Genomic DNA, 20557 nt, shown 5'->3' with positions numbered 1-20557 from the left:
GATCCTGATTTAGTCATGCATCACCTCACCGTTGCAGAAGGAGCCAAACCTGTCAAGTAGAAGCTTCGTAAGATGCATCCTCAGATTGCAGTGCTAGTCAAAATAGAACTCAAGAAACTCTTGGATGTTGGTTTCATTAGACCAATTGATTATGTAGAATGGATCTCCAACATTGTACCTGTCGGCAAACCAAAAGGGGGCATCCGCATTTGTACAGACTTCAGAGACCTGAATAAAGCATGTCCTAAGGATGACTTCCCCTTACCAAATATCGACATCATAGTGGATTTGACAGCAGGACATGCCATGCTTTCACTCATGGATGGCTTTTCAGGATACAATCAAATAAAGATCGCACCAGAGGACCAACATAAGACAGCCTTCACATGTCCATGGGGCACATACTGCTGGAATGTAATGCCTTTCGGTCTAAAGAATGCAGGAGCGACCTATCAGAGAGATATGACCACCATCTTCCATGACATGATGCATACCATGATGGAAGATTATCTGGATGACTTACTAGCAAAATCACTCACCAGAGAAGGACATCTCCACATCTTAGATCAAATCTTTGATAGACTGGAACAATATCATGTTCGACTCAACCCAAAGAAATGTGTCTTTGGAGTAACCTCCGGGAAACTTCTAGGATACATTGTCTCAAGCAAAGGCATTGAGGTCGACCCAGCAAAGGTAAAAGCAATCATGGACATGCCACCTCCAAAGAATATCAGTCAGCTAAGGATACTACAAGGACAACTTCAATCCATCCGAAGATTCATTGCACAATTGGCTGATAAGTGTCACCCATTTACACATCTGCTACACAAGAACATCCGCTTTCAGTGGGATGCTCGATGCCAGCAAGCATTTCAGACACTTAAAGACTATCTCATGAATCCACCATTGCTGATGCCACCAGATCCAAGTAGACCATTGTTACTCTATATCTCAACGACAAGTACGACATTGGGTGTACTACTGGTACAACATAATGTAGAAGGCAAATAATGTGCTATATACTACATCTCTCGCACACTGGTTGGCTATGAACTCAATTACACACCTATTGAGCGAGCTTGCCTAGCAGTAATCTTAGTAGCCACTAAACTGAGGCACTATCTATTAACACACAAGGTACAACTCATTGCAAAGATTGATCCACTCAAGTATTTACTTAACAAAGTAGCATCGATAGGCTGCTTGGCCAAATGGGTGATGATTCTAAGTGAATTTGACATTGAGTATGTGGACCGTAAAGCTATCAAAGGTCAGGTTATTGCAGATCAGTTGGCCGATGCACCACTCACAGGTGACCATCCTCTTATTTCCAATTTTCCAGATGAAGAGATATTCATGATCACAATAGCACAACCATGGAAACTATATTTTGATGGGTCATACACTAGGCACGGCTCGGGGGCAGGCATTTTGTTTATCACACCTCAAGGTGATAGCATCCCAAATTCTTACAGGCTCACATTTCCATGCACAAACAACATAGCAGAGTATGAGGCCTTGATCACAGGACTCAGGTTAGCCGTACAGTGGAAATTACAAGAACTACAAGTATATGGCGATTCCCAACTAGTCATTCGACAAGCAACAGATGAATATCAGACCAAAGATGATAAACTCATGCCATATAAGCAAATGGTGGACACTCTAAAGACATCATTTACTACTATCACTTTTGAGCAGATACCAAGAGATCAGAATCGAGCTGCTGATGCTATGGCTACCATCACATCTCTACTAGATCTTCCACAGAATTCAACACGCTACGAGTTCTTGGTAGAACAACTTTGGATCCCTGCTTATGATATCCCTGAATCCGAAATGATATGTCACCTTGTTGGTTCTGAATCCCCATGGTATGGTGAGTTCTACACCTATCTTCATGATCATACCCTTCCTCCCAACCAATCGACTAACCAACGAAAAACCTTCATTCGCCAAACTGCTCGATATACCATTATTGCCGAAACCCTATACCGACGTGGTCTTGATGGTACTCTCCTTCGATGTCTGGAACAGGATGAGATAACAAAGGTTTTGGAAGAGGTACATGAAGGAATTTGCGGGACTCACTCAAGTGGTCCATCACTAGCCAAGAAGATCATGCGAGCTAGATACTATTGGCCATCTATGGAAAAGGATTCCTACTACTTTGTCAGGAAATGCAAGAAATGTCAAGTTCATGGTGACCTAATACATGCACCAGCACATGAACTGCAACCAATCACAACACCATGGCCTTTTTGTCAATGGGGCCTTGACCTTGTGGGTAAGATTCATCCATCTTCATCCAATGGCCATAAATTCATTATTACCGCTACCGAATATTTCACAAAGTGGATCGAAGCTGTTCCACTTACCCAAGTCACCGGCAAGCAGATCGCCTCATTCATCCTCAACTACATCATCTGCCGGTATGGTGTACCCATGTCCATCATCACAGATAACGGTCTTCCTTTCAAAAATCAGGATGTCCGTGAGCTTTGTGAGAAATTTCATATCCAACATCGCTTTTCCACCCCCTATTACCCACAAGGCAATGGTCAGGTCAAAGCATCCAATAAAAACATATTGAGAATCCTAAAGAAGACAGTCAATGATGCCGGTCGTGATTGGCATGTTCAATTGAATCCAGCATTATGGGCATATCGAACTAGCATTCGAACCCCTACAGGTGCAACTCCTTATTCATTGGTCTATGGTGCAGAAGCTATCTTACCTATTGAGGTCGAGATACCATCCTTACGGGTTTCCTTGCACAATCTCATCGATGATGAAGCCTACAGAGTATCCCGTCTTCAGGACTTAGAATTACTTGATGAGAAGCGACAAGCTGCATACAATCATCTCAAAGCCTATCAGCAGCGCATGAGCAGAAGCTACAATCACCGAGTTAGATCTCGTACATTTGAGATAGGTGATCTTGTTCTTTGAGAGAATCCTCGCAACCAACCGAACAGAGAACATCAAGGCAAGTTTGAATCAAATTGGCTCGGCCCATATGTTGTCACTGTTGTATTCGGGTCCGGAGCATATCAGTTGGCTACATCAGACGGAGAACCGCTTGCAGATCCAATCAATAGCATGCACCTCAAACGGTTTTATACCTAAGGTGTACAAGGCATCAGGCTCCCCTATATATCAGAAAAATACCAAAAACATTCAGAAAAATGTCCTAAAGAAAATACAAAAACATTCAAAAAAGTAAAGAAAAATCATGCATCCAAATGGTGAACAACCACTCCAGTGGCACCTTGGGTAAGTACGGTGGTGAAAACCTGGCAAACAGGCGCCACTCGTAAAGGCAATGGCTCCAATATCTTTCAGGCTCGTTGCGATCACATTCATACATACACACATCCATCCATCTAACCATGGCTTGTTATTTGATCTGTAATCCAAGAAAGTACTTCATGCGTCTGGCATCCCGCTTTTTCATAAATCATGTCCAACTTGGGGGCAATGCCCTTACAATCTAGATGATGGAAGTGGATTCTACATTACTGGTGATTCATTGGCAAAAACATTCAAAAATGTCTTGCAAAATACAAAAACATTCAAAAATGTCTCGCAAAATACAAAAACATTCAAAAATGTCTCGCAAAATCCAAAAACATTCAAAAATGTCTCGCAAAATCCAAAAACATTCAAAATGACTCATAAAATCCAAAAACATTCAAAAACTATTACACAAAATCCAAAAACATCGAAAAACCCATCGAAAATCACACAAAAACATGGCAACACCTTGTACATATTCATTCAAGCAGATGCAAAACCAACATTAACACAGTACTCACACAATGACCATTTATCAATCGACCACACAATCCACATCCAACCAATCAAAAAATGTCTTTAAAAACAAGGATGCATCCTTCCTTACCAAAACAAAGACAAAAGTGACGTTTTCTTTGACAAGAAAATTATGTTAAGCTATCAAATGCTTGGTTGATTCGTGAGTAATTCATTTGTTTATCTGTATCGGGATCTTTCAGCATTGTTTTGTATCGTTTGCGCATTATTTCCGATGAAGTTTTGGGGCATGTACTAATGGTGTCTATGTGGGAAGTTCACTAAGCTACGTGATCTTATGCAAAAAGCAGTCATAGATCACTACGGCTTGCTGACTACAGCATATACCTCGACCATATGAGCATGAACCATTACCAAGGATCCTTATTCTTTATTCTTTATGTATATACTGTTTGTTTGCAGGTACAAATGCTCTTCCTTTGGTTCCTCCTACCTCATCCAAACTGGATAAAGGTGTTATCTCTTAGTACGGTATGCACTTGTCTCAGGATCTGATCAGCCTAAGATCAAGGAGGACGATCCAAGTCATGCATGAAAGGAGATAATCCTTGTCTGTTCCGCAAGCAATACTCTGGTCAACTTGATCCATTATATCAAGTTGCTTGTATTAACTTGCTATATAAAATCCATGAAAGGAATACTCAGGTCATCGTGAATCTTTATGTCAAGTTGCTTGTATTCTCTTCCAACATTTTAAAGCTCAATGATGAAAATAGAGCACTATGGATCGTCATCTCATCTCATCTGTATATATTGCATTTCGTTGCATTCCACCCATCCATACATTCATAATAGCTACATATCATGCATACATAGTCATAATAATGCATACTCTATTTTCCTCTTCTTCCATAGGAATGAGTCATAGGTTTTCCATTTCTTCTATCTAACATTGAACCCCCCCCCTCACCCTCCCCATCTCGATAATCAGCATCGCATACCTTGCATCCTTTCTCAATCAACCCAATCAAGCCACGTTCAACACCATCCATCTCTAAATAGGAGGGATTGTGTTTCCTATCCTAAGTCATCCAATAAGCCAAGCAAGTTACTCTGTCTGCACAGGTACATTGACTCACACACACCTAGACTATCAACAGATACTCTGATCAAGTATCTTCGGGTCTCAACAGGTAATCGATTATGGCAAATCCTAGACTACATCAGGCATTTATCATAATGACCTAGTCTTAATGGGGCTGCCATGATTCCCCACAACCATCCATCACATGCACACACCATTAATTGATCAACCAATCAAACACAATCACATCGGACAATTACATCAATTGTCTAAGTCTCAACGAGTATTTTTGCTTCATATACCTTGACTTCATCGGGCAATTGCATCAATTGCCTAAGTCTCATCAGGTCACTTTGATTCACTTACTCAGACTTTATCTTGTCCAAGCAAACAACTGGCATCAACTGTCATGCTTTGACTTGACCGGGGCAATTAAACCGATTGCACCAGATTGTCCAAACAATTTTGATCAATTGTATAGCATCAATCCAAACCCCACACTACATCTGCTATGTATCTCTTGCATGACCTCAGGGTACTCGCTGGCTTGTTGTTTCTACGTATTCACTCTATTTTTCTTCCATTCTTTCACTGTTGTTGCTAGTTTCTTCTATTCTACCTCCCCTCCACTTTTCATTCTTTTTCGAGAGATCGCCCGATTTTTCAAAAAAATTCGGCCCATCTCTCGAGGGGGCATACCACCCATTAAATTAACATTTTATGGGGCATTTCTTCACACCAGTTTTTCTTTCTTTGAAACGACGCGATAAACCGCACCGTCTCAAAGAGGGGCAAATGTAGTCACATAAATCTGTCTAGCTTAATTAAATGAATATTTCGTATTTATTTGATTAAAAATCCACTAGCCATCAATTAATTAAATTAATATTTAATTAATTTATCCCCAAACATTCTTCTATTAATTAAATAAATTATTCAATTTATATTAATTAATTCATTAAATCAAATTCCATTCAATTAAATAAATAAAATCTATTTATGTAATTAAATCCCCCTTTTCCTCTTTTAAATAAATTAAATAAAACATTTATTTAAATCATTATCCCCACCCCACTTGCATTTTCCTACAAATGCAACTTGCACACATTTTGAAATAAATGAATTTTTATTTTAAATAAAATCCTATTTTCCCTCACCCACCAAATCCACTTGCAAAATCTAATCCCCTTCTACATTCTTCTAACCCCTTCCTAATTAGCCTAATCCATCCCCTAAATATTGTCACATTCCTAAGCAAAGGAAAGTCACTTCTCAAAATCCTCAAAGTCTTGGATAACCATTAAAGGTTTTCAACCTTCAACCACTAAATGTCTCAAAGTCTTGGATAACCTTTGAAAGCTTCCAACCTTCAACCACTTAATCCACAAAATCTTCAAAAACCATTAATGGTTAACCCAAACCCTCCCACATGGTTAAAACATTTGTTTTGACTCAACCTCTACCCAACCCAAGGGTCTCATCAGGCCTTTAATGCTTTGACCATGATTATCCCTTAATCATTTGCACAAAGGTTTATCCTTGCATTAACTCCTAATCCAGTGGGTAATCCTAATTTAGGCTTGACCCTTACCTTCTAGATAACCATGAGGTCTCCTTAGGCATTTAATGCCTCCAACCTCTTCTCTCAACCCAATCTTATGTTGACACTTGTCACCATTTCATTGGTGCAAATTGTGCACATGGATCCCCAACTTTCAAGCTTGACCCTTGATTAAACCTTTCAATCCTGGCCATCCATTGCTCCATTTTTCCTATAAATAGAGCCCATTCCTTCATAATCCACATCCTAAAAACTTGTAAGCATTTAGACTATAGCCATTTTAGAGAGCATTTAGCATAGCATAACTAAATCTTGTCTTTTTGGTAAAATCAATCATTTTAGCATTAAAAAAATAGCTTTTCATTTCATGTTTGGAGCTATTCTACAAATCTCAATCCTCCATAAGCATCCATAGTGCAAAAAGCTGCTGAGAGCTACACTATTTTGGAACTTGGAGAGGAGAGGAACAAGGGAGAAAGAACTAATATCATGTTAAGAGATAGTTGGAGATATCTCATTGTCTTACTTCTTTAGTTAGATTCATTAGCATGTTTTTAGTGTCTCTCTTGGAATGCCTTCATATGTTTTAGTTTTTGATTGACTAACACTAATGTTTTGTGTGTTTTGTGTTCTTTGATCTTAGACTAACCTTGTGTCATTTAGGAGGGCATCAGTAACAATCTAACCTTTTGACATTAGTTGAGATGTTTGACAAAAACTACTTACAAAGTCATAACTCAAAAAAAAACTATATACTTGACAAAATGACTATACTTGACAATATGTATAATAGTCAATAGTATATGCAAATATACTCCCCTTATCATTATCCTGTACATAATTCTGAATTTTGCATGTTCAGTTCTGTTTTGTACTTGTGTGCTCTGAATGCTCTATATATTCTACATGATATACTCCCCTTGTATACAATACTCAAAATTGTGTTATCAAAACTGTACTACTCTCCAAGTGTAGAATTACTTTCCCTTTGTTGGGCTTTCCTCTATGTAGTAACATAATATTACTCCCCCTTTTTGACAAACATTAAAAACTTAATTTGCATCCAGAGGCAGTAACTATAAAAAATAGTCTTATACTTGGTCCGGGCATCAGTGAGGGCGACTGAGAGTGAGTCCTTGAGACTTTCCATTAATGAGTTTTGTGCTTGAATATCAGATAAGAGTGATATCAAGCCATCAAGAGTGCTTCCCTCTTGGGTAGTTGATAAGCTTGTAGCTCGGTTGAGCTGCTCTTGGACTGATGAGAGATGAGGAAGGAATAATGTTTGAAGGGTCATTATGTCCATCCTAATTTTATGCTCTTCATTCCTCAGTTCTAACTGTTGAGCCATGAGCTGTTGTAGCTTTTTGTAAAAATTTTGAACCGAATTAGGCTCAGTGGTCAACTTGGATGAGAGATCGGTGATCTCTTTCTCAATTGCATCAGTTTTATTTTTGATGTCTTTAATAAATAAAGAAAATGTACACAATTTCTGGAATAAATAAAGAATGTGCTTGAGTTGAGGGGACAACTCAGCAATGAATTTGACAAGTTTTACCTTGCCAACAACAATTGATTTTTGGACTTCCTCTATGATTTTTGTTGTGAGCTCTTTATCCTTGAGCTTGCTTAGGTATTCGGATGCATCAACTACAAATGTTTCAATCTGATTAAGGAGTTCATCCAACTAAATATGGATGGCTGCATCGGTTGACACTGTTGCTGATGGTAGCATTTATGTGAGCAGTGTCCTAACCCTTTGAAGTACCTTGTTCTTTTTCTATATGGCCAGTTGTTTCTTCTATTCGGCCTTTGCTTTGCATAGTTCACCGAATTCAGTGAGTGCTTGCCCTTTTAATTTGGAGATGTCGACATTGGGCAACACGATCGGTTTAGATAAGTCAAATTTAAAACCATGCTTTCTCATCTTCTTCTCTTTTCCTTTTGTCTGGGGCACTAAGACAAGTGCTTGTGAGGCTTGCTATCCCTCGGTAGGTTGTGGGGTAGATGCAACACTTTGCACTGTTCCTATAGCAGTTGTAGTGTCTTTGGATGGCTCGGTGCTAGGGGTCTCTACTATAATAGTTGTTGTGCTTGTCTATGCTTGAAACGATTGATCTTTTGTTGTGTCTACTGCAGCTTCAGACTTCTTACTTGTATCTTCTGCAGCTTCAGATTTGTTACCTTCGGTAACTTGTTCGGTGTCCTTGGGAGCTTCAGTTGGGACTATTGGCTTCACTGGTGGATAAGGCTGAACTTGTTCTAAGACCAATTCACTAGACACAAGTTTTGCATAAGTGGTGCCTTCAATCATTTCCTACTCTGGTGCGGCTTCATCCATTACATCTTCATCAATTTGTATTGTGTCAACCAGGTCTGGACCTTGCTCGGTGACATCTGGATCTTTCCCGGTGACATCAACAATTTCAATTTGAGATTGTTCACCGACATCCTTTTGCTTGAAGATCTCCTGCCACTTGGCCTTAGTCTCATTCTCCACATCAATATATAGCCCATTCATCAATTTTAAGGCTCTCTGTTTCACAAGAAATTTTGCATTGTATGTGGACAAATGCTCCTTGATTTTAGCTACGGACATGTCAGGAAATAAATGGACAAGACTTCTTTCTCTTATTTGTCTCTCTAAATCCATTGCATATTTCCATCTGTTATCAATATGTGAGTAGAGTTCACTCGAAAGTGACTTTGCTAGTTCTAATGGTGCTAACCGAAACTTCAGAATTGTACATATGACAGCTTCTTCAATCTATCGTTTCTCATCATTGTTCCTAGACTCATACTTAACATATCTGAATCCTGCAAATCCACCATATTCCTTAAGATTTGCATAAAAGTTTTCAACACTGTGAATGTTTACCTTTTTGCTCTTCACAATCTGGAATTTGTTAGCATCATCAAACTCTGTATCACTCGACTCTTTTGCCAAAATGAGTCTCTGAGTAGATTTCTTGTAAGTATTTGTTACCTTAGGAACGGCAACAGTCTTTTGTTTCTTTCTTAATGATGCAGTTGATGCTGTGGTGTTGGGTCTCTTTGTTGGTGGAGTCAGTAGGGCCTTTGTTGTGTCTTGTTTCTTTCTTTTTAGAACTTTTCCCTTTGGCAACTCTGTGCTCAATGTTATTGCAGCCTTCTATGCTTCTGATTCTTCCTCAGTAATGGCAAGATTGCCTTTAACAGGTGTAGATGAGGATTCTTCTCTGAATTTCTCAGATAAAGCTTTTATCAGCTTTGTAGCTTTCCTTGTAGCCTTAGGAACTACAATGCTCATTTTTACTTTCTCCTTCACCTCTTCATAGGTTCCATACCTTAGTTCAGTTGCATGCCTTGGCAATGATAGGTAGGCATCAATTTGTTGTTGTGTGATATCATAATCAATTTCATAACCCATTGGTTGCAACGACTGAATCCTTGGTTCAACAACATTTACATAGCAATAATCAGTGTTGACTTCAAAACATATATCGTCCTTGTATTTTTCGACTAGTTGTGGTGGGATCCTGTACCTGTTGTGCATTTTCTCTTGGAATTTGCTAAAGTAATCATCCATGACATCATTAAAGTTATCTCCTAACTTCTTGATGTAATCATTGATCTGATGGGTGATAGGTCGATGTAGCTCCCATACTACTTTATCGACTGAGGGAAAGAACTTTTCAAAATAGAAAAACATACAGACAAGTAGTGAACCAAAATTGAGTGTGTTTGTTGAGTTGTTCTTCTTTGGCTTCCTTATTGTGTTCAGGTTCTCAAATAAGTTCTATAGTAGTACTTCACATAAGTCTACTTTCATTCCCTTCTTTACTATTTTGTAGGTCAAGTCCACTGCAACACATGGTACACTGTTTTCCCTTGCAGATTGGAAGAAACACTAACCAATGACTCTGATTGCAAATTTTAGTTCAGCATCAGTGACATTATTCAATTTCAGTCCTCGGTAATTGGATTCTACTCCGGTTAGACTGATTAGCTCCTTTTGTGATATCATTTTCTGTGCACGAGCATGATCGTAGATGGGATATCCGGTGATCAGGTGAATGACTTCCTTCATGATCTTGAACGGTTGCTCTTGTAGCCACATGAAATCATCATGTACTTTGCTCAATACAAACTTAACCCATTGGGGTTTGAACACATGAGGATAGGCTAGGGCTTCAGTTAATCCCTTGATTCTGATATGTTCAAATTTACTATCCAGTTTGCCGTCAGTGCACAGTTCATCATATGTGTCACTAATCTCTACATGACCAAGTTCCTCAACATGACACTTAGTAAAGAATCTGACATCTTCTACCAATAAGACTCGATCCGGGATGAGTGAAAATGCAGTTTTATCATCCGGTTCTGAGGTGACTTTAGGAGTTAGGGAATACTTCAGAGATGGCTTCTCTACATTTTGGACAACTACAGGGTCTTGGATCTTGGGCGCCATGGTAGATCTCAAGTAAAATTCGACAGGTTATCCTTAGGGTTTACAAGTGACTTACTCTTCACACTCGGTAGACACTAGCAATTTGACTAGATCAAAAACCAGCTAAATAGTGTGAATAGATTGATGTAAATACCTTGAAATTCGCTCTAAGTGAAGTTTGGTCACTTTGATTTGCTCTGCTTTGCTTCTCGAAAACTTGGGTGAATGACTACGAAAACACTTTTAAGTACTCAAAAATACCTTATCGGGCTCTATGCAAGTTAGGTCAAGATATTAAATGCACTCGGTTCATCTTTTACCGATTTACTTCATTTTTTGTTTTCACCGAGTACCCAACTTTGCTTTGTTAACCGACTTGACAGGTTTCCTGTATAGTATGCAAACTTTTCTAATTGCATCTTAACTATGCAGATTTTGAATTCTGTTCATAATAAAATAGGAAATGTTATGATTTAACTTTTAAAGAATGCAGTCCCTTCATACCTTTTCTTGACTAATTTGAAATAGGTGCACCTAACTCGGTAGGTAAGGTGCTTTCTTCATCAGACATAATTTCTTTCTTTTTCCAAAACATCTTGAATTTTTCCTTTATCTCCTCAGTGTTTCTTCTCGGTTGATCTCTACAATCTCTAGCTAAATGTCCAGCTTTGTGACAATGAAAACATGCCATTCCGGGATTTCTCCATGATCTCCAGTTGTTCATTCCAAACCTTATAAAACAGTTGGCACTTATATGTCCATATCTTCCACAACATTCACACCATATCCTTGTATTGTAAGCCCATGGTACTACTGCATATTGTTGGTAAGAATATGTGTGAGTTCGGTAACCTCCAGTGTTTGCTCGGTATGGATACTTCATGTAGTTCTTTTTCTTAAACCAGCCCTTCTCAGTACTCTGTCCATATCTATTGCAGTTTTTACAAAATCCTTTGAATTTTGCCAACTGATGGTTGTTAACAGACTTTGTCCTACATTGATTAGGTATGTGACCATATTTTTTGCAATTATAACAATATCCATTGGACTTAGAGATATTTGGTTGCTTACCTTTTCTGATCTGGCATATGTTGGCAGTATGACCTTGATTTCCACAGTAGTAGCAGATAGGCTTCTTCCTTTTAATGTTATTTCTTTTTCCAGCTTGTTTTGATGATTCTTCTCTCTCGGTAGTATTAATTCCTTTCTCGGTAGAGTCTTTTCCTTTGTAACCAAGTCCTCCATCTTTGTAGAGTCTTCTTGTATTCAGTTGCTCATCCAACATCTTTGATGCTTCATAACTTTTCTCCAATGATTCTTTGGATTTCTTTTCTATTTCAAGTTTCAATGATTGATTTTCATCATTCTTCAGAATTGCTTCATGATGAGCATAACCTAATTGATCTGTCATATTTTGTTGAATACTAGTTAACCTTATGATTTCATCATCCTTATCAGATACTAGAGCTTCAAGTTGTTGTTTCTCTCTTTGTAGATCTCTTGCTTTATCCTCAGCTCTCCTTAATACATCTAGATTTTCAGTCATTTGTGTACTGAAATGTTCATGTTCTCTTTTCATTGCTTTTAGTTGTTCAGCCAATGCTTTGTTCTTTTCTTTCAACATTCCAATCATTTCTTCAGTTTCTTCAGATATACTGTTCTCAAATGATGTCTCGATTTGTTCCACTAGCTCTTGAGAATCCTGCAAGTCATCAAATAATCTTCTCCTTACTTTCAGAGATTTTTGTATTTTCCTATGCATGTCTGAAATCACTTGATTTGCATTATCTAGCTCTTCTTGAAGATGCAAAATCCTCCGAGATTGTTTGTAGCCTTCCATTGCTAAGATCTTTCTCTTTAGGTGGTTAAACCCTTTTCCAAGATTCAAGCTCTGATACCAATTGTTAGGCCCAATATAGAAAGCTAATGTACTGAGAGGGGAGGGGTGAATCAGTACTCCAAAACTTTTCTTTTGTAATAACCTTACTATTATGCATAAATAGAATAGTGTAGTAACATAAAATAAAACTATAATCAACAGATAACAATCATACATGATTCACTCCATAACACATATATTTTGGTCACGTAGAAACTCTTGGTTAGAGAGAAAAACTGCAGTGGGGATGGCACCCACAACTTCACTACTACAGTAATAAAGAATGCTCAGTTAGAGCTACATTTAGCTATTTCTGATAGCTTACCCTGTTAGGAGTATTAAGATTAGTTAGATCTACCTTACTAAAGGATTTTTACAACACTATATAAGTGTAGCACCTGGTTAAAGGATTTACAATTTATAGACTTGGTTAGAGTCTTTTACCCTATTAAAGGTGTCTCTTACAACTTCAAAATATTACAATATAATCATTACAAATATCTACAACTTTACATCTGAAATGTTAAAGCAGATTCTATGTGCTCTGAATAAGATTACCTAGCTTGTAGCATACCTCGGTAACCCATAATGAAACTCGGTAAACCCTTCTGTTTACTCTGTTCTTCAACTGTTCACTGATAACCTTCTCGATGACCTCTCTGTGTCTCTGTAACAGTCTTCCTTCATGTATACACACTACTATATCATTGCATCTCTTATCACATCATATCATGTCATATATCTAACCCTAGAATCATGTTGTATATATAGATCTCTTACAGTGGTGATCTGATTCATTGCTTCGATCTTACAAAAAGATTCTTCGAATGAATAACTAAACAAAATATCTCATAGGTTAGATTGGCCTTGTAATCATACACAATCTCATGGTGCAATTTCCAATGCAAAAACAGTTAGATGTGCTTCGATCTTGTAACACATTTTCATGTGCATGTCCAGGTTCAATGTATCTAGTAAAACATTTCACTTGGTGAATATCAACTCAGTGAGTTAACTTTACCACTCGGTAGCCATGAACCTTTACTCGGTAAACAACTTGGTGAATACTGTTTTCTGTGACTGTTTTCTTCAGTAACCGACTAGATTGTTCATACCGACTTCTTTGTGTGTACCGACTGTATGATTCGGTAATACTAACCGACTAGAATATAGTATGACTTTGGATATGAAACTAATGGCAATTTGATAAGTAGTAACAGTTGAGAAGAACCCTCTTGAAGGTGCCAACACCTATGGAGCCAGCTCAGAGGAAGACTATCTTTCTCACCACTTGCCAATCATGAGGAAAGGTATGTAAAGTTCTAGTTGACTCAGGGTCTACTGAGAATTTTGTGTCAATAGAAATGGTAGAGAAGTTGAAATTGAGGAGGATACCCCATCCATACCCCTATAAGGTGTCTTGGCTCACAAAAGGGCAAAAAACTCTTGTAGAAGAGCAGTCATGGGTAGAATTCCAAATAGGAGCATATAAAGATAAGATTTTGTTTGATGTTGTTAACATGGATGCTTGTCACCTCTTGTTTGGAATACCATGGCAGTATGACCTCAAAGCACACCATGATGGCTTTAGGAATACCCATTCCATCACAAAGAATGGCAAGGTCATAGATCTATTGCCCCTAACTGAAAACAATGAAGACTAGAAAAAAACTAAGTCCAAAGTGATGATGATGGAGGGAAAACCAATCCTCATGGAGATAAATATGGAAGAAGGAATATGATTTGAATTGCTTCCAATACCAACCTCAAAGGGGAAGCCTATTGTAGACGATAAGGTTGAAGGAAAGGACAAGGATCTCAGGCCGGAAGTGAAGGAGATCATTGGCAAATACCAAGGAATAGTTGTAGATGGAGTACCAATGAGTTTGTCGCCAATGAGAGATATCAGTCACTGTATTGACTTGATCTCAGGGGCCACATTACCTAACAAGGCTGCATACAAACTCACACCACAACAAAATGAGATGGCAAGGAAGATTCAGGAGTTGCTAGACTCTGATTTGATTGGAAAGAGTTTTAGCCCATGTGCAGTACTGACAGTTTTGGCACCCAAAAAGGATGGAACATGGAGGCTTTGTACTAACTGAAGAGCTCTCAACAAGATCACCATAAGGTATAGATTTCCAATGCCTAGGATAGAGGATTTGCTTGACTATTTGGGGGGTGCAAAATGTTTTTCTAAAATTGATTTAAAGAGTGGATACCACCAAATTAGAATTAGGCCTGGTGATGAGTGGAAAACAACCTTAAAAAAAATGAAGGGTTGTATGAAAGGAAGGTTATGCCATTTGGTTTGTCTAATGCCCCAAGTACATTCATGAGACTCATGAATGAAGTTTCGAAAGAATTCACAAGGAAGTTAGTAATAGTGTATTTGGATGACATCCTAGTATTTAGCAGGACAAAGGAGGAACACTTGAGGCATCTAGACATGGTTTTGAAAAGATTGAGTGAATAGGAATTGATGATTAATATGGAGAAGTGTTTGTTCATGCAGGAAGAGCTCATCTACCTAGGATTTGTGATCTCCAAAGATTAGCTGAAGATGGATCAAGATAAGGTAACAACAATTCTTTCTTGGCCTACTCCTAAGACTATTGGTGATGTTAGAAGTTTCCATGGATTAGCCACATTTTATAGAAAGTTCATAAGAGGTTTTAGTCAGATATGTGCTCCAATGTTGGAAACCATAAAGGTGGTCAAAAGTGTAGGTTTTCTTGTACAAAGGAGGTGGATGATGCATTTTAAACTCTCAAGAAAAAGGTAGCTCAACAACTGGTACTTGCTTTACCTGATTTTAACAAAGTGTTTTAGATTGAATGTGATGCTAGTCATGTGGCCATATGAGCAGTCATAAGCCAAGAAGGCAAACCTATAGCATTCTTTAGTGAAAAACTCAATGAGGCAAAGAGAAAATATTCTTCTTATGACCTAGAAATGTATGCACTAGTTCAGGCATTGAAAAAATGGAGACATTATCTGCTACCAAAGGAATTTGTGGTCTATACTGACAACCAAGCCTTGAGTTTCATTAATAGCCAAGAAAAGATAAGCCATAGGCATATGAAGTGGGTAGAATCTATACAAGCCTATACCTTTTCCATAAAACACAAGAAAGGAGTAGCCAAAAAAGTGGCTGATGCACTGAGTATGAGAGTGCTAACCATATCTGAAATCCAATTGGAAAGCATTGGGATTGATGCAATGAAAGATATGTATGTTGCAGATGAGGACTTTAAGGAGATTTACAAGGCATGTACTGAATTTGGTGAAAAATATCATGTGGAGTTTTCTGATTTTCTAATCAAAGATGGACTTCTTTTCAAAGGTGGGCAATTGTGCATACCAAAGTGCTCAATGAGGACTAATATCATCAAGGAAAAGAATAGTGGAGCTATGGTAGGTCATTTTGGTTTGGACAAGACACTTGAATTGGTAAGAAGGCACTACTTTTGGCCCAAATTGTAGGTTGATGTAAGAAAGTTTGTAGATACATGCACCATTTGCCAAAAGGAAAAAGGAAGAAGTACCAATGTTGGTCTCTATCAACCCTTACCCATTCCCTCAAGACCTTGGGAAAGTGTTTCAATGGACTTTGTAATGGGTTTACCTAGGACCCAAAAGGGGTTTGACAGTGGATAGGTTTAGTAAAATGGCACATTTCTTGCCGTGTAAGTCCACTAGTGATGCATCTTATATAGCAGATTTGTTTTTCAAAGAAGTAGCAAGGATTCATGGACTTCCATTGAACATAGTGTCTGACAGGGATGTCAGATTTGTTGGCCATTTTTGGAGAACTCTGTGGAGGAAACTTGGCACCAATCTATCCTTCTCATTAGCCTATCATCCACAAATGGATGGGCAGACATAAGTAGTGAACTGGTCATTAGGAAATATATTGAGATGTCTTAGAAGGCAACATGGTGAAAAGTGGGGTTCAATCTTACCTCAGGTTGAGTTTGCCTACAATGACACTATAAACAGAAGCACAAGGAAGCCACCATTTCAGATTGTGTATGGGTTGCATCCAAGAGGGGTATTGGAATTGAGAGAACTACCCCATATGGATCCCATAAGTGCAGATGGTGAGAGGTTTGTTGAAGCCATAAAGGAAATTGATGAGTAGGTCAAAATACAACTTCAAAAGTCATCAGAAAAATACAAAGAACATGTATATCAAAAAAAGAAAGAGGTACAGTTTCAATTTGGAGATTTGGTTTGGGAAAATTTGAAGAAGAAAAGGTTACCCAAGGGCAAACACACTAAGCTCATGCAAAGGGAAGTAGGACCATGTCAAATCTTGAAGAAGTTTGGCACCAATGCTTATGAAATTCAATTACCATCAGACCTTGGCATATCTCCTATTTTTAATGTTTGTGATCTAACTCCTTTTAAAGGTGACTCTAATGCAGGTAACTCACAACAGGTCCTAGAAGAAGCAGCAGATATAGATTTTCCCAAACATGAGCCACCTAAACTTGAAAAAGTGTTGGACACCAAGATTGTAAAGAAGACCAGGAACAATGAGTAAAAATAGTACTTGGTCAAATTGAAAGGAAAACTAGACTCTGAAGCCATTTGGTTGAATGAAGATCAGATCAAAAAGCATGGCACTACATTACATGACCTCATCTCAAGTGGACTTGAGATTCATTCACCCTGGGAGTATGGTGCAGGAGCACCCCATGACTAAGATAATAAGAGAAATAAAGGATAAAGGAAACATATGATAATGTGACCTTTCAATCTATGTAATAGGGTAGTCTTGTTTGTTTGATGTTTGATTTATTTGTAATAAACCCCACCTTGTTACCCAATGACATGGATTTGGCAAATTGATAAGCCACCATGGGCATATGGGCCTAGGGCTATTTGGTTGAGTATTTTTCTAGGTGTTTATGTGTTGCAGATGTCTTAGGAAGGTTTAGGACATGTTGAAGCACCTCTAGGTAGGTGGATTTAACATATGTCAAAAGTTGCTCAAACTTGATAACTTTTAATGACAACTTTTGGTTGCAAATAGAAACTTCCTTCCAATGGTCACCTCAGTTCAAAAGGTGGTTGATAACCATTGAGGAAGGTATAAAATTTCATCTCCAATCATCATTGGGAGGAGATAATGACTTTGTAAACTTTTGGCATCATTGAAGTAATATATTTCTGAGAATTTCATGCAATTTCGTTATTCTACATGGTGTACCATACTGTACGATCATTTTGGAATTAGGAAACCAATGGTATGTGTTAGAGTGGCCAATCACCTTTCAGATGAATCAAGTCTGAGGTCCTAATTCTCCAAGACAAGGAAGAAATCGGCAAATTCCTAGAAGTGTTCTAGATTTGACAGTTTTGTCTAGGGTTTTGCAAAGAAATGGCCTTACCTTGCTGATCCTTGATTGGTGGTTCACAAATTTGGAGGGGATGAAAGTATGGCCAATGCATTTTAGGATTTTAAAGACCTTTTTTAGGTTAGGACCAGTTGGAGGTGAGGGTTTGATGCATTAAGGTGGGTAACTCCATGTGGCCACCGATAAGTGTAAGCAAACAGGTCTCACATCAGGGGTTAAAGGTCTGATCATGGCCTAAGACTTAGGAATTGGTGTACTTGCAATGGCTTAAGAGTGTTCCTTGAGGTTTTTTGGTGAGTTAATGCCTGTGTCTACACACTCCTTTGTAAAATAGGCCTAATTGGGCTATACCAGTCTCTTAACCAAAGTAGGCTTTGGATTCTTGTGTTCCCTACCGGTAAGAACCTTTAGGATATGTTTTTTAACTCCCAAAAGGGTATCTAAATCCGGTATTTTTTGTATGGTCTTTTGGAGAAATAAAGAGTTAAGTGTGGAAAACCAATCTGGTAGAGCTACTAGGTTTTGTAGGCCTTGTTGCAGCAGTTACCCAAACCGGTAGAGGGAACCTAAAGTCAATGATTGAAGGAGGTCTCCTTGACCTAGGAGACTTAAAATAAAACCTTAAATAACCATTTTTACAGTGGAGAAGGGACCAAACCATTGTTAACTATAGGGTCCCTATACCGGTCAATGAAAGAGACCTTGTACCAATAGTCTTTTGTTTGAAAGAAAGGAATGTGGGACTTGTCAAACTAATATTCCTTAACCCCTGGGAGTTTTATGTGATTTATAGGGTCCTTGGTGTGTTCTTGGATTAGGGGAACCTATCCTATACTGATACCGGGACCTCTGCATTAGGTATATTTCATACTTTATGTAAATAATTCATCCTTTATGGGGTTGACTCATGTTGTTCTTTCAACATGATTAATTCATGGATGTATGGTCCTCCCTAATGCATACTCATGTTTCTGTGCAATTATTTGAGTTTGCATGGGTATGCTAGGTATCATGTCACCTTGATTTTTTAAAGATCAACTTGAATGGGAGAGTGGTTGATAATGTAACTAAATTTGCATGGTGCCAAAATTTTATTTGTTGAGGTTGGTTTGCAACTTGTGTTGGCATAGCTCCCCAGCTCACTTAAAATATTAAATCCTTTAATTGGACAACAACATGTATAGTTGACTGTTTGGACTTTTGGAAGCTCGAGGGTCTTATTCAACTTTGTAATGCAATAAATTCTAATATTGGAGCTTGTGTAAAGTAATGTCTTATTCAGCTAGAAGGTCTTATTCAATTTTGTAATCCAATCAACTCCAATGTTCAACCTTTAGAGTAACATCCCATACAACTGCAACACTTCAGCATTAGATGAGCTATCAATTACAATACTATTGGCTGGAGTACTGGAATGGCTTGCAGTGAAATTATATTTTCTGAGTTTGTTTTTCGTTTTATTTCATTCTTAATTGGTTTGATTAATTTTTATATGTCTGCAAAATGTTGTGCTAACAAATTTGATTGATAAAGAGGGAGAAGTCAGCCTAGTGGAAAGTCAAAGAAATGAGTCCGAAATTGCTGGACTTGAGCAACTTTTGAAAAATAAAACACTCTCGAGGTAGGCAAGTATTTTTAATACAATGTTTATTGTTTTAAGTTTGTCTTATTCCAGTAGATCTTCGTACGGTTCATTCTTTTCTATCTTCCATTATCATGCTTGTTTGTCATATTGTTTCTTTTCAATCATTGTTTTTTCTTCTTGCAACTTTTATCAATGTAGTTATAATGGAAAGGAGGCAAATCACTTTAATACAATCTCAGTGTCAATTGTATGTCTAAATAAGTTTAAATATAAAATGCAAAATAAACATTCTATCTATGATACACTTCTCTTGTCTATGTTAACTTCATAGTGATTCATAGTGTTGCATTTCCATGGAAAGTAACATTACACTGTAGGATGGATTTCTAGATCCAATTGTATAATAACTTTTTCCCAATGTTTTTGAGATTCACTAATACACTCATCATTAGGTAAGAACTAAGAATTTATTGTCATTCATGTTACATGGGATTAGTTCTAAATTTCTAATCATTCTGCAAATGTTGTATTTTTTGCAAGTCTTACGACTTGTGTCTGAATGAATAGTGTAGACACCCAAAAATGGTCAACGCTTGCGGAATCATACTTTAACATTTGCGCATTGCCTCATTTTAGGTTTTTGCGTCGCATTAACATTTCTCCTATGTCACGCACTTGGTCTTTATCATTTGCGAACATCGAGTCATTCTTCTATATTCTTCAATCATCTCGTCTTCGAATTTGGTCTTGTCGACAATATTATCCAGTCATGATTTTGATCGATTTTATCTTATTGCATCAATGAGCATGCTTATTTGTCATCATTTTGGACATCATCAATCCTAATTAGGGTTTTTTCCTCCTGTCAATCTT

Source organism: Cryptomeria japonica, chromosome 11 (assembly GCF_030272615.1).
Source record: "Cryptomeria japonica chromosome 11, Sugi_1.0, whole genome shotgun sequence".
Lineage (NCBI taxonomy): Eukaryota > Viridiplantae > Streptophyta > Pinopsida > Cupressales > Cupressaceae > Cryptomeria > Cryptomeria japonica.
This window is presented reverse-complemented; position numbering follows the sequence as displayed.